Genomic DNA, 26872 nt, shown 5'->3' on the forward strand with positions numbered 1-26872 from the left:
GCCCCAACAATAGCATAACAAATTCATACATTAATATATATTATTTAGTTAGAAATAAGTGCATTTTCCTTTTTTTATGTTCCAATGCTAGGTGAATGGAAAGTTTTAAAATGCATTTCAGGAACTGAAACAGAATTCTTTTCCTATGTGACATAGAAAAAGAAGAGCAAAATTGAACTTTTGATGCTTCAGGTGTTCATACATTAATGAGAATATGAATACTTGCAAGGGAGCTCTGCATTTAGTATTATCTCTCATAGTTGAAGATGTTGCTTACAGGTTGACCATGATGCGAAAAACACACAAATAATTTCTTGTTTGCAGGGACTATTTTTAATCATGAGGGTATGCGCTAAGTGGCTATAGCTTGGAGACTTAAAAATAAAACGTTGCAAACTAGATAGAAGCTTATTTTTCTCTTTCCTAATAGTCCAAAGGTAGGTGAGCTGACCAGGGCAAGCTGACAGCTCTGTTCCACAAAGTCATTCAGGCACCCAGGTTCCTCCCATCTTAGGTTATACCCTCCCTTAGGGTGACTCATCACCACCACGTCTAAGCTCCAACCACTAACAGGCCAAAGAGGAAGTACAGGCAAGCAGGTTCCTCTTAAGATTATGACCATGTCGAACTTTACAGAGCCCTGTGATTCCGGAAACCCAAAATGGTTAAAGAAATCCCTCCCACTCTTTGTGTTCTGAGAAACAACTTACTGCAAAGAACCACACTTACCCATGATTTAGAAAAGACTCAAGATGCCGCTCTTGTTTGTGTATGACAAGGCCAGACGCAGACCCTCCAAATTCCCATTCTTTGCTTCCTACCTGATTAGCAGAACTGTTTGGTCCCCACTGATCACTGGGAACAAAATATTTATTAACCAGGCTTTGGTTAAGATTTTCTCCTTCCCTTGAGTCCCTTGAAATTTGGCCTGCCCTCAGCCTGAACCGGGGTACAGCCCCTCCTTAAGGGTCTCCCAGAAAATGGGCTGGACTCAGGGTGAAACATTCTTTGGTCTACTGTCTGACTTTGCCACCCTTTCATCCCACTTTTCTGCACCTGGTTCTGTCTAGCCTTGTTTCCTCCTCTTGGTGGAAGAAACCCATTTTGCCTGACATGTGCAGATCATGTGGTCAGTGTTCTCCCTGCTGTAATAGTTCTCTTCCCTCCCATTGCCATCATCCTTCCCCAATGCTTCTCAATAATCCTTTCTAATAAAGTCCAGATTTTTTTTTTTTTTTTTTAGTGGTATGCGGGCCTCTCACTGTTGTGGCCTCTCCCGTTGCAGAGCACAGGCTCCGGACGTGCAGGCTCAGCGGCCATGGCTCACGGGCCCAGCCACTCCGTGGCATGTGGGATCTTCCCAGATCAGGGCACGAACCCGCGTCCCCTGCATCGGCAGGCAGCCTCCCAACCACTGCGCCACCAGGGAAGCCCCAGATTTGTTTTTAATCTGACGGATGTCAACCAGAAACTCCATTGGTTGGAACCTAGCTGCCAAGGAGCCTGGGAAAGTATCTAGCTGAACAGCTAAACCCAGCTAAAACTCAGGGGTTCTGTTCCTAAAAGAAATAAGAGGGTAATAGATATTAGAAGGCAGTTGTCAATATCTGCCACACTCTTCATAAAGTCAGCCACCATGTGCAATTCCACATCCTCTTCTCTCCGACTTTTGCTCAAAATAGATCACCCAGAAACTATTTGTCATGTGCCACCTTGGTCTCCCTGTCAGAGTTTCCCTGAACTACTCTGCCATATTTCTGAAAATGTGTCAATATGGTCTTCCTTCCATCAAAAATGCTTGGGGCTTCTCAAATTCACCTTAGGACTGCAGCTTTTAGCTTAGGGCTCCTAAATGTCAGTGTTTAAAACTTAATCAAACTTTGGAAAATGTATTTTTGTGGAAAGAGGTGGGCTTTAACAGGACCATTGTATAGGGTTGTGTAGGTTGAACAACCCTACCAGGCAGCTCTGCTCTTTACAGATGGATAGAAATGACATCAAATTCTGGCTCTGCAGGTCCTAGCTGAGGAATGTTAAGCCTGGTATATAACCTTATGAAGATTTGGCTCCTCGTCAAAAAATGAGAATACTTAAGACCTGCCTTGTAGAGTTGCTGCAAGAATTAGAGATAAGATTCATGAAGTGTCTAGTATAGTGTCTGGCCCTTGGCATATGCTTGATAACTGGTGGATGCCATTTTAATTATTAGATAAAACTTTTCTTTGGAATTCTGGGATTCTCCCACTCCATCTCCTCTTCCAAATGCTTCGTCATTCTGTGTTGCTGCCCCTAGTCTGGTTTCACACCCACATCTCATCTTTCTGGATGACATGCTATGCTGTCTTCAGTGTTTTTGTTTTCTCTGCTATCAAAATTGCCTAATCTGGGTTGAATTACTTTAAGGCTGAGTTTTCTGATTTTAGATATAAAATTTTCCTTAAAAAGGTAGTTCTGGGACTACAACAGATAGGATGAATTGGATCTTTGGTTGTTTCAAACTACAACATGCTGAGCTATGGGACAATGAAATGACCCTGTGATATTTTCTCAGTTATCCTCCTGTTAACTATTTTCTGCACATAGTAAGAGTAGAAGAATTGCATTGCTCCCACTTGTTGAGAAAAATCCCATAAAGATGTTTAAATAGCCAGAATGTATTGCATACCTTGGTGGCCTGCATTTTGACGGAACATGTATCAAGTGGTGATTGAGATTAGTTTCAGAATCTACTCCCTAACACACAAAGATGGAGTCACTCATTTCTTTCATGGTGTTGAGATAGTTTGTGGGTGAATGTACACGGATTCTTACTTCAGGTATATATGTTTTTTTTTTTTTTTTTTTTGCGGCATATGGGCCTCCCACTGTTGCGGCCTCTCCCGCCGCGGAGCATAGGCTCCGACGCACAGGCTCAGTGGCCATGGCTCACGGGCCCAGCTGCTCCGCGGCACGCAGGACCCTCCCGGACCGGGGCACGAACCTGCGTCCCCTGCACTGGCAGGCGGACTCCCAACCGCTGCGCCACCAGGGAAGCCCAGGTATATATGGTTTTAAACGGAGATCTGCAAGTCACACGGTGTGCTTCCATAGGTGTTCTTTTGATATAAATCATTAAACACTTTAAAGTCCTGGCAGTGGATTACTTGTTTTGCTAAGAATAACCTTAATCTTTGAGTTCTCACCAAATTCAGGCTTAATCATTATGCAACCAAATATTCCATACCACCTGTTGGTGTTGTTTATAAGGGAATGAAAGTAGGCACATATAAATTTGAAGCAAAGTAAGTTAGGTAGAGAATCCTTGAGGCTTCCAGGTAAGGCAAAAAACAAATTTCATAGAGGGGAGGCTCAGTAATTTTTGTTGTGTTGGATGGGATTAAAACAAGGCTTCACAGATTACCAGCATCTCAGCTTGGTGCTAAAGAGTAAAGTTTTCATGATGATGAAGAATTTTTACTTTTCTCTAAGTCTTATTGCAGGATTTGGGGAATACTGATGTAAACGGGGAAATGTGTTGAGTAAATTTCTGAGAAGGTTGCTAGAAAATAACCGCATAACTACAAGAGAATATTTAATGTAAACAACTAAAATTATTATTCTGCTACACCCTGTTTTGGGAACCTAAAGGCTGGCTGGTGATAGTTATAGGAGTGAAATAAACAGGAAGAAATTGAAGTCAACCACAACACCTGCCTCCCCCAGTCAACATCATGGTGAGATTTGATTCTACTGGCACCCCTGCTACTAAGTCCAAGTCGCCATCATCTCCTTCCTGGACTATTGCAACAGCTTCCTAACTTGTCCATCCACTTCTGTTGCATTTTTCCAAATTATCACATGATAACCAGAGTAATTTCCTAAAAACAGAAATCAGATCATGCCACTCTCGTCCTTAAAACTTCTCAATAGCTTCCTATTGAATTTAGAGTAAAATCCAAGCTTCTTCCCATGTCCTACAAGATTCTGCCTTTTCTGGCTTCTGAAACTCTTTCAGTCTGGTCAATACTTACTAAGCGTGCTCCAGACCCTCGACCTACTTCATAGTGCTTTCCCACTCAGCCTCTGTCCTCTGCCTTCTCCCACTCTTCACTGGGTATTTTCCTCATCTTTCAGGTCGCAGTTTAAAGATAACCTTCTCCGGGAAGCCCTTCCTGATTATCCCATCTTTCTCTGGTGTTCTCTATCACAGCATCTGTCTTTCTCTCAGCCTTTGTCACTGTTTGTAATTATATGCTGATGTGTTTATTGTGCCTCTCCCTCACCAGGGTGTAAGCTCCATAGAGTACATAGACCATGTCTCTTTTATTCACCACTCATTACTCAACCTTTAGAACATGCTGGGAACATAGTAGGTGCTTAGAAAATAGTTGTCGAGTGAGTGGGACAAACAGTGACTACAATAACAAACATCTCTTAGGCCCTTATTTTGCATTAGACACCTGTCCTACCATGATCCTAACATTTCATCCTTACAAGAAACTTATAAAATAGGTACTAACATCCCTAGTTTGCGGATGAAGAACCCAAGGTTTAGAGAGTTTAAATAACTTGTCCAAAGTTTCACAGCTAATAGATGATGAAGCTAGGACTCCACCTTAATTCAAACTTAAAGTTCATGCTGTTAACCACCATGCTATATTGATGTCTATCCATTTATCCTGCAAGCAGTTAGTAAGGATATAAAGTGAATAAAACTACTAGGAAATAAGGAGCAATGGTTGTAGTAGTGCTTTGTTTCAAATTTATAAACGACTTGGCATTTGAAACATACGTATGGATGAAATTACCAGATGATGTTTGTAAGGCAGCCTGGAATCCAGCACAGTACTGCAATGCACTGTCCAGAAGGATTATAGGGTAGAGAGAATTGAGAGCGCACAGTGATTGATAGAAGCAGGCTCTGCCATGAGGAACGTGATGGATGAGACTTGGAGAAGCCTGTGACTGAGCTTGTTCTTCTACTAGAGAGGAGACAATGGCTATCTTAACAAATGACAAGGCTGCTTCTAGTGTGATAGGAGTAGAGCTGAAATCAGGTTTTCAATCTACTTTTGAGGAAACAAATGGCAATGTTTACCTTATAAATGTTGGTAGCCTCCATGCAGGAAATGTCCCTTCAGGCCATTTGCAAATGTTCGGTAGATCCATGTTGTTATGGCGATGCAGTGGAGCAGCTGTAGACGGAGATTTGTAAAGGAAAAACAGATCTAAGTCTTAATGCTTACAGCCCGTCATATCAGTCGATTTTATTTCTCTTTGAAAACATGGAGGGAGTTAGAAAATGTAAGTTAGAAAATGTGAAACCATTGGAGTTAGAAAATGTAAGTTAGAAAATGTGAAACCATTGAGAGATTGTTCTAGCCTTTGGATATCCATCAGGTCGAATATTCTAATACACCATCACATTAAAGCATGAAGGTCCCTTCTAAGTTTATCAGTATTAAAGCAGCAACTTTAGAGGTTTTTTTTTTTTTTAAAGAAAAGAATCACAGACATTAAACAGGAGGAAGTTTTGCTTGAGCAAAAGGTCAAGATGCTTAAAATTATACTTTTCCATGTATCTCTAAAAATCTCAAAAAAAAATATTCCTGTTTTTGTGAATCATTTGATTATTTGCTTTTAAATTCCAGTTATTACATTTAGGCTGAGTAATGCTTTCTACAAAAGTACATTTCAATTAAAATTTTTTTAATACCTCCAGTTGGGTGTCTGTAGACAGAAATAGGACGTTTCAGACACTGATTGGACTGATTAATGGTGCTCATCAGGAAGAACCAAGGGATCGTAATTAAACACCAAACCTACATGGTCTGTTGGTTTTATGTTGTATAAATTATGCATGTCTTTGACATTTATATTTCACAGAAAAATTACAGTGCTGTTTCCTTGATGCATTTTCTACATAAAGAATATTATATGTGTGTGAATATGAATTTTCAGTCCCTGATGTATTACCTTTTTTTTTAATAAGCAAAAATTTCAAACAAAGATTCAATAGTTTCACCTTGAGGATGCAGGAGGCTCTACTTCTGCTTGTTCTGTACTGTTGCCTCTTACAAAATAGTCAACTATTGAAGGTAAGAATCAATCTAGACACTGTTGCCTTTTGAGTCATTTGTTCCTAGACTTGTATATATCACAGAACACGGGAAGAAACCCCAAAGTCAGATGAAAATAGTTTCTGGGGTGCAATAGAGTTGCTACCTTTCTACTTTTCAAGGTAAAGGCATTGAAAATAAAACCGTCTATCATCACTATTATTCACAAAAAACTAGTAAGGACATAATTATAAAATTCAAAATCAAATGAATTTATTAACAATTCTCTACATTGTCCCATTTTTCTTGCCTTACCTCGAAGCACTAAAATTTATTATTCACAGCATGGCACGAACCTGTGGACCACCTTTTGGAAATGATTTGCTTCATGGGTCATTAACTTCTATTTCCTAGGTAGTATTTGCACATTGTTGGCAATTGGTCATACCACGGCCATAGTACTGTATACCTAGCCTCTCAGGATAGGGGTTCTAGGCTAGCTATTAAGAAAAACACAAGGCTTATCTCTTAGTCTCTTATTATACACCCCTCCTGCTTGCTGACCAGGCCACAGCAGCCTTCTTTCAGCTCTAAGAATGTACAAGTCCTCTCCTGCTTCAGGCTCATGCTGCTGTTCCTCTGTCCATACCCATCTCTCCAGCATTCTTCACCTGGTTAATACCTCCTTATCTTTTTCAGACTCAGTTTAAATGTTTATCAGAGAAACTATCCTAGACCACGCATTTCTTTTTTTTTAATAAATTTTATTTATTTGTTTAATTTATTTATTTTTGGCTGTATTGGGTCTTTGTTGCTGCACGCGGCTTTCTCTAGTTGCAGTGAGTGGGGGCTACGCTTCGTTGCGGCGCGTGGGCTTCTTATTGCGGTAGCCACCGCAATGCTCTAGGTGCATGGGCTTCAGTAGTTGTGGCACACGGGCTCACTAGTTGTGGCTCACGGGCTGTAGAGCGCAGGCTCAGTAGTTGTTGCGCACGGGCTTAGTTGCTCCGCAGCATGTGGGATCGTCCCGCACCAGGGCTTCAACCTGTGTGCCCTGCATTGGCAGGCAGATTCTTAACCACTGAGTCACCAGGGAAGCCCAGCCATGCATTTCAATAAGGTGTCCTTGTTAGGCTTTCTTACTAAGGCTGTAGCTTTCCTCTGATGAACTTAATATAGTACAGTTAATAGGCTATAAGATCTCAGAAAGTGCAGTGCAGGGATATGCTTATCGTTGTATCCTTGCCACCCATCATATGCTTGTCACATAGCTGATGCTCCATCAACAGTTGATGAATGATTAATAATTAAACAAAATATAATAACAATATTACCATTTATTGAGTGCAGACTTTGTTTCTGGTACTTTATATGTAATAATTGTCTCTAATTTCACAATAAACTTGGGAGGTCCTTTCTATGCTTGCTGTGTGAAAGAAGAAACTGAGGTTCACAGATTTTTTAAAAATTTAATTTCTTTTTTTATACAGCAGGTTCTTATTAGTCATCCATTTTATACACATCAGTGTATACATGTCAATCCCAGTCTCCCAATTCATCCCAACACCCCCCCCCCCCCCCCCCGCTGCTTACCCACTGTGGTGTCCATACGTTTGTTCTCTACTTCTGGGTCAATTTCTGCTCTGAAAACTGGTTCATCTGTACTATTTCCTAGGTTCCACATATATGCATTAATATACAATATTTGTTTTTCTCTTTCTGACTTACTTCACTCTGTATGACAGTCTCAAGATGCATCCACATCTCTACAAATGACCCAATTTCTTTCCTTTTTATGGCTGACTAAAATTCCATTGTATATATGTACCACATCTTCTTTATCCATTCTTCTGTCAATGAGCATTTAGGTTGCTTCCATGACTTGGCTATTGTAAATAGTGCTTCAATGAACACTGGGGTGCATGTGTCTTTTTGAATTATGGTTTTCTCTGGGTATATGCCCAGTAGTGGGATTGCTGGGTCATATGGTAATTCTATTTTTCATTTTTTAAGGAACCTCCATACTGTTCTCCATAGTGGCTGTATCAATTTACATTCCTACCAACAGTGCAAGAGGGTTCCCTTTTCTCCATACCCTCTCCAGCATTTGATGTTTGTAGATTTTCTGATGATACCCATTCTAACCGGTGTGAGGTGATACCTCATTGTGGTTTTGATTTGCATTCCTCTAACAATTAGTGATGTTGAGCAGCTTTTCATGTGCTTCTTGGCCATCTGTATGTCTTCTTTGGAGAAATGTCTATTTAGGTCTTCTGCCCATTTTTGGATTGGGTTGTTTGTTTTTCTGTTATTGAGCTACATGAGCTGTTTATATATTTTGGAGATTAATCCATTGTCCGTTGATTCGTTTGCAAATATTTTCTCCCATTCTGTGGATTGTCTTTTCGTCTTGTTCACGGTTTCCTTTGCTGTGCAAAAGCTTTTAAGTTTCATTAGGTCCCATCTGTTTATTTTTGTTTTTATTTCCATTTCTCTAGGAGGTGGGTCAAAAAATATCTTGCTGTGATTTATGTCAAAGAGTGTTCTTCCTATGCTTTCCTCTAAGAGTTTTATAGTGCCCAGTCTTACATTTAGGTCTCTAATCCATTTTGAGTTTATTTTTGTGTACAGTGTTAGGGAGTGGTCTAATTTCATTCTTTTACATGTAGCTGTCCAGTTTTCCCAGCACCTCTTATTGAAGAGACTGTCTTTTCTCCATTGTATATCCTTGCCTCCTTTGTTATAGATTAGTTGACCATAGTGCGTGGGTTTATCTCTGGGCTTTCTATCCTGTTCCATTGATCTATATTTCTGTTTTTGTGCCAGTACCATATTGTCTTGATTACTATAGCTTTGTAGTATAGTCTGAAGTCAGGGAGTCTGATTCCTCCAGCTCCATTTTTTTCCCTCAAGACTCTTTGGCTATTCAGGATCTTTTGTGTCTCCATACAAACTTTAAGATTTTTTGTTCTAGTTCTGTAAAAAATGCCAGTGGTAATTTGATAGGGATTGCACTGAATATGTAGATTGCTTTGGGTATCATTTTCACAATATTGATTCTTCCAATCCAAGAACATGGTATATCTCTCCATCTGTTTGTGTCACCTTTAATTTCTTTCATCAGTGTCTTATAGTTTTCTGCATACAGGTCTTTTGTCTCCCTATGTAGGTTTATTCCTAGGTATTTTATTCTTTTGTTGCAATGGTAAATGGGAGTGTTTCCTTAATTTCTCTTTCAGATTTTTCATCATTAGTGTATAGGAATGCAAGAGATTTCTGTGCATTAATTTTGTATCCTAAAACTTTACAAAATTCATTGATTAGCTCTAGTAGTTTTCTGGTGGCATCTTTAGTATTCTCTATGAACAGTATCATGTCATCTGCAAACAGTGACAGTTTTACTGCTTCTTTCCAATATGTTTTCCTTTTATTTCTTTTTCTCCTCTGATTGCTGTGGCTAGGACTTCCAAAACTATGTTGAATAATAGTGGTGATAGTGGACATCCTTGTCTTGTTACTGATCTTAGAGGAGATGCTTTCAGTTTTTCACTGTTAAGAATGATGTTTGCTGTGGGTTTGTCATATATGGCCTTTATTATGTTGAGGTAGGCTCCCTCTATGCCCACTTTCTGGAGACTGTTTACCATAAATGGGTGTTGAATTTTGTCAAAAGCTTTTTCTGCATCTATTGAGATGATCATATGGTTTGTATTCTTCAAGTTGTTAATATGGTGTATCATATTGATTGATTTGTGTGTAGTGAAGAATCATTGCATCCCTGGGATAAATCCCACTTGATCATGGTGTATGATGCTTCTAACGTGTTGTTGGATTCTGTTTGCTAGTATTTTGTTGAGGATTTTTGCATCTATATTCATCCGTGATATTGGTCTGGAATTTTCTATTTTTGCAGTATCATTGTCTGGTTTTGGTATCAGGGTGATGGTGGCCTCATAGAATGAGTTTTGGGAGTTTTCCTTCCTCTGCAATTTTTTGGAAGAGTTTGAGAAGGATGGGTGTTAGCTCTTCTCTAAATGTTTGATAGAATTCACCTGTGAAGCCATCTGGTCCTGAACTTTTGTTTGTTGGAAGTTTTTTTTTTTTTTTTTTCTCGGTACGCGGGCCTCTCACTGTTGTGGCCTCTCCCGTTGCGGAGCACAGGCTCCAAACATGCAGACTAAGTGGCCATGGCTCACGAGCCCAGCTACTCTGCGGCATGTGGGATCTTCCCGGACCAGGGCACGAACCCGTGTCCCCTGCATCGGCAGGCGGACTCTCAACCACTGCGCCACCAGGGAAGCCCTGTTGGAATATTTTTAATCACAGTTTCAATTTCATTACTTGTGATTGGTCTGTTGATATTTTCTATTTCTTCCTGGTTCAGTCTTGGAAGGTTATAACTTTCTAAGAATTTGTCCATTTCTTCTAGGTTGTCAATTTTATTGGCATAGAGTTTCTTGTAGTAGTCTCTTAGGATGCTTTGTATTTCTGCAGTGTCTGTTGTAACTTCTTCTTTTTCTTTTCTAACTTTATTGATTTGAGTCCTCTCCCTCTTTTTCTTGATGAGTTTGGCTAATGATTTATCAATTTTGTTTATCTTCTCAAAGAACCAGTTTTAGTATTATTGATCCTTGCTCTTGTTTTCCTTGTTTCTATTTCATTTATTTCTGCTCTGATCTTGATGATTTATTTCCTTCTGCTAACTTTGGGTTTTGTTTGTTCTTCTTTCTATAGTTCCTTTAGGTATAAGGTTAGATTTTTTATTTGAAATTTTTCTTGTTTCTTGAGGTAGGTTGTATAGCTATAAACTTCCCTCTTAGAACTGCTTTTGCTGCATATCATAGGTTTTGGATCATCGTGTTTTCATTGTCATTTGTCTCCAGGTATTTTTTGATTTCCACTTCGATTTTTCAGTGATCTCTTGTTTATTTAGTAATGTATTGTTTTGTCTCCATGTGTTTGTGTTTGTTATGGTTATTCCCCTGTAATTCATTTCTAATCTCATAGTGTTGTGGTCAGAAAGATGCTTGATATGATTTCAATATTCTTAAATTTACTGAGGCTTGATTTGTGACCCAAGATATGATCTATCCTGGAGAATATTCTGTGCACACTTGAGAAGAAAGTATAATATGCTGTTTTTGGATGGAATGTCCTATAAATATCAATTAAATCTATCTGGTCTCTTGTGTCATGTAAAGCTTGTGTTTCCTTAGTAATTTTCTATTTGGATGATCTGTCCATTGGTGTAAGTGAGGTGTTAAAGTCCCCCACTATTATTGTGTTACCGTCAATTTCCTCTTTTAGAGCTGTTAGCAGTTGCCTTATGTATTGAGGTGGTCCTACGTTGGGTGCATATATATTTATAATTGTTATATCTTCTTCTTGGATTGATCCCTTTATCATTATGTAGTGTCCTTCCTTGTCTCTTGTAACATTCTTTATTTTAAAGTCTATTTTGTCTGATATGAGAATTGTTACTCCAGCTTTCTTTCGGTTTCCATTTGCATGAAATATCTTTTTCCATCCCCTTACTTTCTGTCTGTATGTGTCTCTAGGTCTGAAGCGGGTCTGTTGTATACAGCAAATATATGGGTCTTGTTTTTGTATCCATTCAGCCAATCTGTGTCTTTTGGTGGGAGCATTTAGTCCGTTTACATTTAAGGTAATTATCGATATGTTTGTTCCTATTCCCATTTTCTTAATTGTTTTGGGTTCGTTATTGTAGGTCTTTTCCTTCTCTTGTGTTTCTTGCCTAGAGAAGTTCCTTTAGCAGTTGTTGGAAAGCTGGTTTGGTGGTGCTGAACTCTCTCAGCTTTTGCTTGTCTTTAAAGGTTTTAATTTCTCCATCAAATCTGAATGAGATCCTTCCTGCGTAGAGTAATCTTGGCTGCAGGTTTTTCTCCTTCATCACTTTAAATATGTCCTGCCAGTCCCTTCTGGCTTGCAGAGTTTCTGCTGAAAGATCAGCTGTTAACCTTATGGGGATTCCCTTGTGTGTTATTTGTTGTTTTTTCCTTGCTGCTTTTAATATGTTTTCTTTGTATTTAATTTTTGACAGTTTGATTAATATGTGTCTTGGCATATTTCTCCTTGGATTTATCCTGTATGGGACTCTCTGTGCTTCCTGGACTTGATTAACTATTTCCTTTCCCATATTAGGGAAGTTTTCAACTATAATCTCTTCAAATATTTTCTGAGTCCCTTTCTTTTTCTCTTATTCTTCTTGAACCCCTATAATTCGAATGTTGGTGCGTTTAATGTTGTCCCAGAGGTCTCTGAGACTGTCCTCAGTTCTTTTCATTCTTTTTTCTTTATTCTGCTCTGCAGTAGTTATTTCCACTATTTTATCTTCCAGGTCACTTATCCGTTCTCCTGCCTCAGTTATTCTGCTATTGATCCCATCTAGAGTATTTTTAATTTCATTTATTGTGTTGTTCATCGTTGTTTGTTTCACCTTTAGTTCTTCTAGGTCCTTGTTAAATGTTTCTTGCATTTTGTCTATTCTATTTCCAAGATTTTGGATCATCTTTACTGTCATTATTCTGAATTCTTTTTCAGGTAGACTGCCTATTTCCTCTTCATTTGTTAGGTCTGGTGGGTTTTTATCTTGCTCCTTCATCTGCTGTGTGTTTTTCTGTCTTCTCATTTTGCTTATCTTACTGTGTTTAGGGTCTTCTTTTTGCAGGCTGCAGGTTCGTAGTTCCCGTTGTTTTTGGTGTCTGTCCCCAGTGGCTAAGGTTGGTTCAGTGGGTTGTGTAGGCTTCCTGGTGGAGGGGACTAGTGCCTGTGTTTTGGTGGATGAGGCTGGATCTTGTCTTTCTGGTGGGCAGGTCCACGTCTGGTGGTGTGTTTTGGGGTGTCTGTGGACTTATGATTTTAGGCAGCCTCTCTGCTAATGGGTGGCGTTGTGTTCCTGTCTTGCTAGTTGTTTGGCATAGGATGTCCAGCACTGTAGCTTGCTGTTTGTTGAATGAAGCTGGGTGCTGGTGTTGAGATGGAGATCTCTGGGAGATTTTCGCCGTTTTATATTATGTGGAGCTGGGTGTTCTCTTGTGGACCAGTGTCCTGAAGTTGGCTCTCCCACCTCAGAGGCACAGCACTGACTCCTGGCTGCAGCACCAAGAGCCTTTCATTCACACGGCTCAGAGTAAAAGGGAGAAAAAGTAGAAAGAAAGAATTAGTAGAAGAAGAAAGAAAGAAAGGATAGAAAGAAAGAAAGGAGGGAGGGAGGAAGGAAGGAGGGAAGGAAGGAAAACAGAAAGAACGAAGATAAAGTAAAATAAAATAAACTAAGTTAAAATATAATAGTTATTAAAATAAAAAAAATAATTATTAAGAAAAAATTATTAAAAAACGGATGGATAGAACCCTAGGACAAATGGTGGAAGCAAAACTATACACACAAAATCTCACACAGAAGCATACACATACACACAAAAAGAGCAAAAGGGGAAAAAATCATAAACCTCGCTCTCAAAGTCCACCTCCTTAATTTAGGATGATTCGTTGTCTATTCATGTATTCCACAGAGGCAGGGTACATCAAGTTGATTGTGGAGCTTTAATCCGCTGCTTGTGAAGCTGCTGGGAGAGATTTCCCTTTCTCTTCTTTGTTCTCACAGCTCCCGGGGCTCAGCTTTGGATTTGGCCCCACCTCTGCGTGTAGGTCGCCAGAGGGCGTCTGTTCTTCTCTCTGACAGGACTGGGTTAAAGGAGCCGCTGATTCGGGTGCTAGGGCTCACTCAGGCCGGTGGGAGGGCGGGGCACGTAGTGCGGGAGGAGCCTGCGGCGGCAGACGCCGGCCTGACGTTGCACCATCCTGAGGCACGCCGTGCGTTTTCCCGGGGGGAGCTGTCCCTGGATCCCGAGACCCTGGCAGTGGCGGGCTGCACAGGTTCTCGGGAGGGGCGGTGTGGATGGTGACCTGTGGTCGCACAAAGGCTTTTTGTTGGCGGCAGCAGCAGCCTGAGCGTCTCATGCCCGTCTCTGGAGTCTGCGCTTTTAGCCGCGGCTCGCGCCTGTCTCTGGAGCTCCTTTAAGCAGCGCTCTTAATCTCCTCTCCTCGCGCACCAGGAAACAAAGGGAAGAAAAAGTCTCCTGCCTCTTTGGCAGATACAGACTTTTCCCCGGACTCCCTCCCGGCTAGCCGTGGCGCACTAACCCCCTGCAGGCTATATTCACGCCCCCATCCCGACCGAAGCCCGAGCCTCAGCTCCCAGCCTCGCCCACCCCGGCGGGTGAGCAGACAAGCCTCTCGGACTGGTGAGTGCCGTTCGGCCCTGATTCTCTGTGCGGGAATCTCTCCGCTTTGCCCTCCGCACCTCTGTTGCTGTGCTCTCCTCCGCGGCCCCGAAGCTTTCCCCCTCCGTCACCCGCAGTCTCCGCCCGTGAAGGGGCTTCCTAGTGTGTGGAAACCGTTCCTCCTTCACAGCTCCCTCCCACTGGTGCAGGTCCCGTCCCTATCCTTTTGTCTCTGTTTATTCCTTTTTCCTTTGCCCTACCCAGGTACGTGGGGGGTTTCTTGCCTTTTGGGAGGTCTGAGGTCTTCTGCCAGCGTTCAGTAGGTGTTCTGTAGGAGTTGTTACACGTGTAGATGTATTTCTGGTGTATCTGTGGGGAGTAAGGTGATCTCCGCGTTTTACTCTTCCGCCATCTTCCTGGAAGCCTCTATTTTCTCTTTAAAATACTAACTTTCTCTTCTGAGTTTTCCTTTTTGTTCTCCTTCTGCACATATTGTGCACTTGGGCATTAGTATTAGTGAACAACCCATTTTTCCAATTTAAGACTTTGAAGTTATTTGCAACTCCTTTTTCTTTTTTGCTTCTAATTAGAATCAGTTTCTGAAAATATTTCTCCACAATGTTTCTTGCACATTCTTAGTTTTCTCTCTTTTAACCTAAGCCTTGTTGCCTCTTGCATGGAGAAGTGATAGGTTTCTACCTCTACTTGTCTGAAGTCATGCCCTACTTCTATTCACTTTACATATAGTTTTCAGAATAGCCTACTTTGAACACCAGTCTCTCTATATCATTGCTGTACTTGGTCTAATGTGTCCCGTTATTTCCTAGTCTAGTTTTTACATGTCTGGACTTATAACTTATTACCTTCTCTTCCTCCATAACTTCTTTCTCAATTTTCTGTCTAACCCAGAAGAATATACCTGATGGATACCCATTACTATATTCATCTTGGCAATTTTACCTCAGTGCTTTTGTCTGACATTTTCTATATGGAATGTTCTCCCCAATAATTCATGTCTTTCATTAATGGTTTTCTCAGAAATCATCTCCCCAGGGAAACTTAATGGATAATACCATCGATACTACTCTTAACCTTCTCAGCAGTTATTTGGGGTATATTATTATTATTACTTTGATCCAAGCATGGTGCTAAATGGTCTATATGAATTATTTAATATAATTTTCTTGCCAGTACAATAGATAGTATCATTCATATCTTTTAGACAAAGTTTCAGTGAGGTTGAAACCCACTGAATCTTTTATAACTAGTGAAAGTGGTCATGATTTAAAAAAACTCACTTCAGCTATAATTTACATAAAATAAAATGCACCAATTTTAACAGTATGGTTTGATGAGCTTTGGCATATGTGTGTGTATACTCCCTATAATCATCACTCCAAACAATATATAGAATATTTTTATAGCCTCAAATGCTTTTCTCATACTGCTTTGAATCCAATTCTCCATCTCCAGGCTCATGATCTGATTTCTGTCACTATTGGTTAGTTTTGCTTTTTCTAGAACTGCATGTAAATGGAACCATGCAGTATATTCACTTCAGTTTTTGGCTTCTTTTGCTCAGTGTTATGGTTTTAAGATTCATTCATTTTGTGTATGCATTAGTAGTTTTTTCCTTTTAATGATGAGTAACGTTCCATTATATGACATGCCACAATTTCTTTACTTATTTACCTGTTGAATGCTTTTGTTTCCATTTTTGATTATTTTTTAAAATTTGACTTTTATTGGAGTATAGTTGATTTACAATGTTGTGTTAGTTTCAGGTGTACAGCAAAGTGATTCAGTTATACATTTATTCATTCTTTTTCAGATTCTTTTCTGATATAGGTTATCATAGAATATTGAGTAGAGTTCCCTGTGCTATATGGTAGGTCCTTGTTGGTTATCTATCTTATATATAGTAGTGTGAGTATGTGCATCCCAAGCTCCTGATTTATCCCCCCTTCACATTCCCCCTTTGGTAACCATACGTTTGTTTTCTATATCTGTAAGTCTGTTTCTGTTTTGTATATGTGTTCATTTGTATCATTTTTTAAAATTAGATGCCATATATGAGTGATACCATGTGGTATTTGTCTTTCTCTGACTTACTTCACTTAGTATGATAATTTCTAGGTCCATCCATGTTGGTGCAAATGGCCTTATTTCATTATTTTTTATGGCTAATATTCCATTGTATATATGTATACCACATCTTCTTTATCCATTCCTCTGTCGATGGACATTTAGGCTACTTCCATGTCTTGGCTATTGTAAGTAGTGCTGAAATGAATATTGGCGTGCATGTATCTTTTTGGATTATGGTTTTCTCTGGATACATGCCCAGGAGTGGGATTGCTGGATCATATGGTAGCTCTATTTTTAGTTTTTTAAGGAACCTCCATACTGTTCTTATAGTTGTACCAATTTACATTCCCACCAACAGTGTAGAAGGATTCCCTTTTCTCCACACCCTCTCCAGCATTTATTGTTTGTAGACTTTTTGATGATGGCTATTCTGACTGGTGTGAGGTAACACCACATTGTAGTTTTGATTTGCATTTCTCTGATAATTAGTGATGTTCAGCATCTTTTCATGTGCTTTTGGGCTACCTGTATGTCTTCTTTGGAGGAATGTTTGTTTAGATCTTATGCCGATATTTTTGATTTTCTTTTTTTTTTTGACATAGAGCTGCATGAGCCGTTTTTATACTTTGGGGATTAATTGCTTGTTGGTTGCATTGTTTGCAAATATTTTCTCCCATTCTGAGCGTTGTCTTTTCATCTTGTTTATGCTTTCCTTTGCTGTGCAAAAGCTTTTAAGTTTAATTAGGTCCCATTTGTTTATTTTTATTTTCGTTACTCTAGGAGGTGTATCAAAAAAGATATTCCTGTGATTTATGTCAAAGAGTGTTTTGCCTATATTTTCCTCTACGAGTTTTATAGTATCCAGTTTTACATTTAGGTCTTTAAGCAATTTTGAGTTTATCTTTGTGTATGGTGTTAGAGAACGTTCTAATTTAATTCTTTTACATGTAGTTGTCCAGTTTTCCCAGCACCACTTATTGAAGAGACTCTTTTCTCCATTGTATATTCTTGCTTCTTTTGTTGTAGATTAATTGACCATAGGTGTGTGGGTTTATTTCTATTGTTTCTATCCTGCTCCACTGATCTTTATTTCTGTTTTTGTGCCAGTACCATACTGTTTTTATTACCGTAGCTGTGTAGTATAGTCTGAAGCCAGGGTGTCTGATTCCTCCAGCTCCATTTTTATTCCTCAGAATTGCTTTGACTATTTGGGGTCTTTTGTGTTTCCGTATAAATTTACAGATTTGTTGTTCTAGTTGTGTGAAAAATGCCAGTGGTAATTTGATAGGGATTGCATTGAACCTGTAGATTGCTTTGGGTAGTATAGTCATTTTGACAATATTGATTCTTCCTATCCAAGAACATGGTATACCTTTCTGTCTATTTGTGTCATCTTTGATTTCTTTCATCAGTGTCTTATAGTTTTCAGAGTACCAGTCTTTTGTCTCCTTAGGTAGATTTATTCCTAAATATTTTATTCTTTTTGATGTGATGGTAAATTGGATTGTTTCCTTAATTTCTCCTTCTGATCTTTCGTTGTTAGTGTATAGGAATGCAAGAGATTTCTGTGTATTAATTTTGTATCCTGCAACTACTGAATTCATTGATGAGCTCTAGTAGTTTTCTGGTAGCATCTTTAGGATTTTCTATGTATAGTATCATGTCATCTGCAAACAGTGACAGTTTTACTTCTTCTTTACCATTTTGGATTTCTTTTATTTCTTTTTCTTCTCTGATTGCCATGGCTATGACTTCCAAAACTATGTTAAGTAAAAGTGGTGACAGTGAACATCCTTGTCTTGTTCCTGGTCTTAGAGGGGATGCTTTCAACTTTTCACCATTGAGAATGATGTTTGCTATGGATTTGTCATATATGGCCTCATTTTTGACTATTTTGAACATAGCTGCTATGAAAATTTTTATTGAAGTATTTGTGTTTACATATATTTTTCTCTTGGGGAAATATCTAGGAGTAGAAATGCTTGGTCATATGATAAGTATACATTTAACTCAATAAGAAACTGCCAAACTACTTTCCAAAGTGTTTACAATATACTACTTCACATTTCCACCAACAACATACCAAAGTTGTAGTTGTTCCACATCCTTGTCAACACTTGGTATTGCCAGTCTTTTAAATTTTAGCCATCATGTAGTGGGTATGTTGTGATATCTCATTATAGTTTTATTTTTCATTTTCCTGCTGTCTAGTGATGTGGAGAATTTTTTATATGCTTCTTGACCATTTCTATATCTTGTTTTTAGAAGTTTCTGTTTAAATATTTGGCTCGTTAAAAAAACTAAGTTGTTTGACTTCATATTGAGCTGGAAGAGTTCTTTATATATTCTGGTACAAGTACTTTGTAAGATATATCAATTATGAATATTTTCTCCCAGACTGTGGCTTACCTTTTAATTTTCTCAATTATATTTTCCAAAGAGCAAAAACTTTAATTTGTTGAAATCTAATTTATTTATTTTCTTCTTATAGGTAGTGTTTTTTGTGTCCGGCCTAAGAAAAATTTGCCTTCACCAATGTCATGAAGAGGTCTGGTAAGTTGTGTCTTTCAAGACATTTGTTGATTTCATCTAAGTTTTCAGGTTTATTGGCCTAAGGTTGCTGAAAATACATCTTCAATATCATTAAAAACTGTGAAGGGCTAAGCTTGTACTCTACTTGTAAGTTAATGAGTTGCCTGCTACAGCTGCATGGATGCTGGCAGAAGACACAAGACCCTTGGGTCAGAGATGAAGGATAGTTTATTAGTTATAGCAGTAGCAGTAATTAGAGTATTAATACTTCTTTACCAGTTTCTAAAATCTAGTTCCCATAGGGTGACGTAAAGAAGGCTGGATGACACTTGCACATGCAATGTGTTGTATTACAGGAATCAAACACCAGTTTTAGGAAATCCAAACATTTTTTCTTGAGTGGTAATCATACCTGCCCTTTGTTCCAGAGGGAATCACTATCTGTATCTTCCAAGGCTGCAAGAAATCCCTAACCGTAACCCTGACCCTAACCAATCCTAACCCATCATTAGAGAGTTCATTAATTAGCCTAAAAGGTGCCAATTTAATATATTTAGTAAGTACTAATATAGCCCTTATTAGTTGCCAGACACTGATTTTAGCACTTTGTAAACATGAACTCATTTATTTCTCATAATGACCTTCAAGGTAGGCATATTTAGCATCCCTATTTTATAGATGAAGGAAAAGAGGCACAGAGAACTTAAATAACTTGCTCAAGGTTATGTGGCTAGCAAGTGGCACAGCCAGATTTGAGCCCAGGCGGTCTGACTCCAGAGCCTGCATCCTCTAAGACTATACTGTGCTGCATCTGTTAGAAGTAAATTTTTGTTGGCGAAATAAGCAGTATTTAAGATATGTTTGTTGACTAGAAATGATACGCAGATACCTCTATAAATGTTACATAAGAATATTATATCATAATATTATATATTAATAAGATTTGGGAAGCCCATCAACCTAAAACTCTTTAAAAAAGCACTCAGTCCATTTAGTTCAGCACTCTACCACTTAAGGGAAGATTCTGTTGTCTGCTCCAAGTAGAAGATTAGCTGATTCTGTTGCTAAAATATTTTCATGTCTGTAATGCTTGTGAGATACATGTTTGAATGTCTAAAGGACTTCCACCAATCTCCAAGATTGTATGGCATTTTTAGTGCCTACTTACTAATAAATATTTGTATTTGTTACAATATTTGGCCCAAGATTTACTTTCATTATAGTATCCTACCTGTTAACAAGGCTGTAGGTAGAGCTCTCATCTACTATTAATTTCCAAATATTATAGACATCTACCATAAAGAACCAGAGAATTCTGAAAGTCTTAACAGGCTTAGATCAGTTAGCAATGCCAGGTTTGTCTGACTCCAATGACTTATGCTCTTGTACAGATTATAACTAGGTTATAATACTTTATTCTGTACTTCTTTAGAAAAAGACAACTCATTTATTTTGTTTTTGAAAGGGTAATACACACACGGTAAAAAGTTCAAACTGTACAAATGGCTAAGCATGAAATGAAGGTGCCCCAACCATGCCTATCTTTCAGTCCGCCTCTGCAGAAGAAACCACTGTCTTTATGTATTCTTCCAGAATTATTCTGTGAGCACGTTAGCATATATTCTTGATCTATTTCTGAATTGTTCTTTATGTGTCATTTCATGTCCCCAAATACATTTTGTGTTCATTAATGGAAGACTATTAAAATTTTTTTCCCACACTGCTCAATGTACTTTTGCAAAAAAAAAAAAAAAAAAGCATATTGCTGTTTTCTATTTGGGTAAAATGAATAATCAAGAGAAAAGAGAGTTGGATTAAATTAAGGATTATATTCTGGTGTCCAAGTAGCTGAAAACTTCAGACTGATAAGTGAAATACACACACACACTCACACATACTAGAATGGTTAACTTTGAATAAGAAGGACATCAATTTATACATTATGACTATAGACCAAATATCCCCAAACTTCAGTGTTTTTGGTTCTAAATGAGGCCATGCTTGCTTATATATTTATTTTGTTAGCTAGGTGATTTCCATTTGCACAACCTCTAAAACTCCCCAGTCATTCTTGGGATTCACTTGTGTTCCTAACACCCCTCTGGTGCTATTCCATTTAATTCTCCCTGTTGAGAGCCGCTGGTTGCAAGATGCTTTCCAGTGGCCTCTGTGGGAAGGCTGCTTCTCTACCCAGCATACTTTCTTACTGTGCTCCCAAAGCTGTAACATCTCTGCCAAATCTGACTGAATTCCTTTCCATTTTTACGGCCACATTGGAGCCATGTTGTGTTATTTACAGAAATGATAAAATGCCCTTTCCCCAGCTCTGCCTTGGACATTGTTAACCTGGCACCAATCTCATGAAATTCCTTCTGCAAACAGCCACTTCAACTTTTCTCTGCAGCCCTTTTCTCTATGATAGCTCAGACTGAATCTTGGGGGCAGGCTGTAAAAAGGACTAGATATTATCCTGTGTCTTTGTTCCCCTCTGGACCCTGGAATCCACATATAAAACCATTCTTTTCTATCCCTATTTTCCATCTGGCTCCCACAAATGGATGCTGAAGCTGGGCGGTGTAGGGATGGGTGTTGCCAACCCAACACATCTGATCTCAGCTATGTAACATTTATTCTAGTTATTTAGTGGAAATATAGAACATGATTTACCAAAATGTGGCTTCACATCCTGTTTGATGACATTTAGAACTCTGTATTTTGGGGTACCTCTATAACATCAGCGTTTTTCTTATTTTTTTCAAGGGAGGGATCTTTGAGTACTGGATTGTAAACAACTGCGTTTTGGTAGTTCACTTATTAACTATTATGCTGCAATCAGTGGAGACATACTCTGAATACTGATTTGATAGAAATGCTTCACTGATTTTACTAGCGCTGAGCCAAATTCATTAACAGCCTGGATTCATTAGGAAGGCACCATTAATCCAAGGAAAATAAAAAAGATTAAATCCTTTTATTGTATTTTATAAAGCATTACACATTAATCAGAATTTAGTATCTTTGGTTTTGAGACTACTTCCATTTCATCTATGAATCTTACAGAGAACACATTTATTAGTTTACTTACCAAATATTTATTTGTGCTAGTCTCTGTGTTGAGTTTTGTAGGACTATGTGAATTGCAGGATGGGATTTTAAAATCCTCACCCTTTCATAGGTAGAGTGCTTACCCTTCCTTCCTGGGGGTTCTGGTTTATTCCATACTAGAATAATAGGAAATGGTAAAAATGGGAAAAAAAGACAGAAATTCTTTAGAATCAGAGCTATGCAATCAGATGAAGTGGCTTCATCTGATTCTAGTCAGAGAGAGAGATAATTTCCCTTTGTTCCTTCTTTCTGCACACAAGACCAGGCTGAGGGGATGGAGAAGTGGAATTAGAGAGGAGGGGCAGGTGGGTAAGGAATCATGGGAGGAAGAGAGAAGGGGAGAAGGAGGCAAGAAAAAGGGACTGCTTGACATTCTTCTGAGCTGGACTCAGTAGGGACAGGCTGTGACTCCAGGGAAATGTAAAAGGCTCTTTTCACCATCTCTAGAAGCTGGATTTATTCCTGCTCTTTCCTTAATACAATTTATTTTGGGGCAATGTGCTTATCAGCTGAGACAGTGCTAAGGGATCTTAGGGGTCTTTAGAGCCATCAAAATCTCCATCAGGATCCCAAAGCCACCTAAGCAGCCTAAGTGAAAACAATGTGCTAACCATGCAAATGCTGCTTCCAACGAAGTCTCCTATGTCCTCCCTGCGCCCACAGCCAGATTTCTAAACCCCTTCTTTATAGAAATTCTGGAGCCTACTGCTCTTGCCCTTCCAGCATTCAATGGCACAGCTAAAGGATTACACGGTATGAATAAAACACAGCCCTTTCCTTTCAGGAACAAATAATTTAGAAGAAAGAAATGACAGGTGAAATACAGCTGAAATAGCTAAAATAAAATCAGAAAGTAACCCTTGTTAACTTCTGTTGTATGCTAGGAACAGTGTTGAAAAAGAAGGCAGAGATTTGAAAATGTTGTGAGCTTGACTGATTTGAAGTACGGGTCAAGGGGAAGGAGTAATTAAAACAACTCTAAAGTTTTGTATCAGGTTGATCTGAAAGTTAGTGATGTTGCTAATAGTTAGTGAGTCGGTGTCTGGGGGGAGAGCAAGAGGATCTCCACTAGGGAAGTGTTGAGTTGAAGGAATGAAGGGACAGATTGGTGGAGATACAGGATGGCATCTAAACGTTTGAGTATGGAGATCAAAAGAGTGTTCTGAGCCAGAGGCATGGATTTGGTGTTACTGAATATGGTGAAACCTGAGCTCTGATTAGGATAGTGGATGGTGTTACCGCAGAGAAGGGGCTGACCATTATGTTTAGCAGGTTAGAGGAGGAAGAAAAGCTACAATTGAAACATAAAAGAACAAATAAAGTTTTACCAAAGCCAAATGAGAAAAGAGAGAGAGAAGAGGGAAGGAATCGATTGTGTGAAATGTGGCTGAGAAGTTCAAAGGGGTGAGTGTTCAGGAAAGTCCATTAGACTTGATGACGAGGTTATTGGTATCGGAAGAGTGGATGGGAAAATGGAACCAGATTGGGTTGGAATAAGGAGTGATGAATAGAAAGGAAGTAGAAGGAGTGAGTGCAGATTTCAAAAGGATTGTTGCAAGAATGAATATCTTGTATGAAGGCGGATGTTAAAAGTTTGTATTATCTATATTACAAAGCTCACCAGTGAAGCAAGGGGTGCAAATAAAAAGGTTCTTAAAAGCTGTAAACAATAATTTGTCTATCAGAAGACAGTTGGAGTCAGAATTCTTTGTGTGGAGAGAGAAAGGTTAAATAATTTGTGTAAGGTCAAGTAGTGATCAATGTATGCAGAACATTTTTAAAAAATGAGGCAATGGTGTCTTGATCCTGTATGTGCCTTATCTGAATTGCTCTGAGATCTCAAAGGTATGTGCTATACCTTTAGGGGAAAGTAATTTTATATTATAACAGGGATAAAAAGGTAGTTTTGATATCCAGTTCCTTAATCCCAAATCAGCTAGTTAAACTATTCCTTTTCCAGAATTATATTTTAGAGAGTAGGTTTCCAAGGTCTTAACACTTATTAAGAAATAGATCTTGGTATAAATGAGGTCTTTTTTTTTTCTCAAATACCTTAGATTTCTGGAAACAATTAGAAGACTAATGTAAAAGAAACTTAATTAGAAAAAGAAAAAAGTCCTAAATGTTTAGCTGTTCTTCTAGGTCTTCAAGTTGAATTGCAAATATAACTTCATGAGAAGAATCTAATTTGTCATAATTAGTTAGAAGACACTTAACATAGCTCTAGGAAAAATATAAACTAATTTAAAACATAGTAACACGTATCAACCTCATGTATAGGGAATATTGATTTTAGTGAACTAGTTTTGATGTCTTTAAAATCCTCCTTGTGAATTCTAATACTGCAATTAAGAGTAGGTCAAGCGTTGCAGAGGGCAAGACTATTTTTTTAGACTGACATCACATGGAGAGAGAACCTAGCTGGAAACAGTCTGAGAATCCTTCAAGAACAATTTTAAAGCAAAAATAGTCTCACTCTTGAACTTTATAGCATGTGAGAAAGCTATAGTACTCATATTAATCTTTTTTTTTTCTCTAAGGACTAATTCAAAGCACTGAATAGATATGAAAAATGTCATTCCCCATGAATTTGCAGTCCAAAATCTACAGGATTTTGAGTATACTTAATTCGGAAACATTTGCATTGCCCTATCACACAGAGATGACAGATATCTTAAAATATGAATTAATCACTTAATTATTTTGACAGGGAGGCAGGGATTGGCTTTTTCCTCCAGTATGCTACACTGGTGCAGGAAATTGTTAGTAAGGACATCAGGTACCCTCTTTACTACGCTGTGACCTGGCAAGGTTCTTTTCTGACCATCAGTTTCTACATGTAAAAAATGAGGAAATGTGCATCTCACAGGATGGTTGTGAAGAGTAAATGAGAAAACATGTGTGGCTCCTGACTCAAAGCTCACCATGTTGGTGAGCATTTATTTCCTTTTAAAGTAAATAACTGAAAACAGAAATGCTAAATAACTTGACTTAGCAGAAGCTTTAATTAAACAGCCTACTTCGTGCCAGCACTGGAACCTTGTTCATGGATTTCTATTCCCCATGTGCCCTGTTGCTATGGAGTCCAAACTTTCTTTTTCACATAATAAAAGAGACTTCCCAGGTATTAGGTTGAACCGTATGAAACTGCTGATATTCTACACTTTTGACCTATTAAAAAAACGACAGTTTCATATGATCCTATCTTATAATTCTACTCAGACTATAAAGTCCAACTAAGATCCCAGCAACCAATGTGAGATTAGAGAAGGAAAGCCGCCGGGACACAGACATTTTTTCATGCCGCATTACCTGTACCATTTATTTGGACACTTCTTGTATAATATTTTTTATTGTTGGCAATACTTTCATATGAATGCGTCTTGCTTTCACAAGTATTTTCTATATTCCTTGAAGATGTTCATTGTCTATTCTCTACTATGGTACCTGGATTTATGCATTCCACATAATATTTGCTGGGTAATTTTTTTTATGATGTTAATAATAAAGAATAATTCATAATTATTGACCTGACTGCTCTGAAGATAAAAAATTTATACTATGCTTTCTTCCAGCATTTAACCTTTTCATCCATGTGTCTAACATCAAAGAAGGAAATTTCTTTGGTTTTGAGGAGTCTTCTAGTGATAATATATGTAATGATAATGCTGTCCTTGATACACAAAAAAGTCTGCTACTGATCAGTAGTTCAGCACGAATCTTAGGCTGTTGTCCCACTAAAGGTCTTGGAGTCCTGTTAATCATTATGTTTTCCCTTTAGGTTCCACTTGGTTGGAGAGCTAGGAGAAGTAAGATGTTAGCTAAGGTGATGACGAGCCAGGTTAAATTAGCCCACGTGGGGACTGATCCTTTGTTCTTGGTATGATTTATATCGTACTTTAATCAACAGACAAAGATGAGCACCAAATAAAGCTTATTTTAGAAACAAAAGTGATATTTTTCTTGGGGATTCTAATCTCCTATCTTCAGCAAGAAATAGGGAGGGGGAATCAGGGTAGTTGTATGTCCCATAGGGCAGGAACTGGCAGAAAGATTCTCTCTTATGTAGAGTTAGGTTTGATAAAACTGAGGAAGCAGGCACAACTCAAGAGCTGAGCTTCAAAGTTAAAGGAAAAAGTCTAAGTGAGTCACCAACATGAGGAGAAGGGCTTAAGCCAGGGCATTGTTGAAGTTTGAGGGGGTCAATGAACCACACACCTTTCTACTCTGGGTTCAGTTTTACTAGTAAATATGAAACTGAAATGTGACTGTCCCCAAGGTCTAAGTAGCTTCCTGCTCTTTCTCCCAGTGAATCAGACTGGTTCGGTTTAGGGCAGGCAGAGCAGCTGGGGACCTACCTGCAGGGCAACCCCTGTACTTCATGCAGCCTGGAAACAGGCTGATTATAAGAGAACAAGATGCACAGAGGAGGACAGGCCACCTACCTACTTAGAATACCTCCTCTTGCAATCGGAACCCCTAGTTGTGTCACTTTTCTTCCTATGTGGAGAAGCCAGTGAGAGGTAGAGAGAAGGGAAGAAATTTCTCCTTAAAATTCAGTCAGTGTAACAGCTCCCAGTTTCAAGGCTGGCAAAAATGTACAGCTAGGGGGAGAAACTGCCTTCCCCTCTCTCCAACCCAATGAGAATGAAGTTGAAGGATTGAGGAGAGAGGTTAAATGTCCAACTGGCAGTCTGGACAAGTGCCAGAGAGAGGGGGTTGGCTGCAGCCAGCACGTATGGGCTTCTTGAGGAATGAATGTGGGTACCTGGCCTCATAATAAGGGTCTGAGACAAAGCAGATGTCGGGAGTGTATTGAATTTTCACTTTGTTGTTTCAGCATCCCTTTAAGGTTAATGTCTAGTT

Source organism: Globicephala melas, chromosome 10 (genome assembly GCF_963455315.2).
Source record: "Globicephala melas chromosome 10, mGloMel1.2, whole genome shotgun sequence".
NCBI classification, from domain to species: domain Eukaryota; kingdom Metazoa; phylum Chordata; class Mammalia; order Artiodactyla; family Delphinidae; genus Globicephala; species Globicephala melas.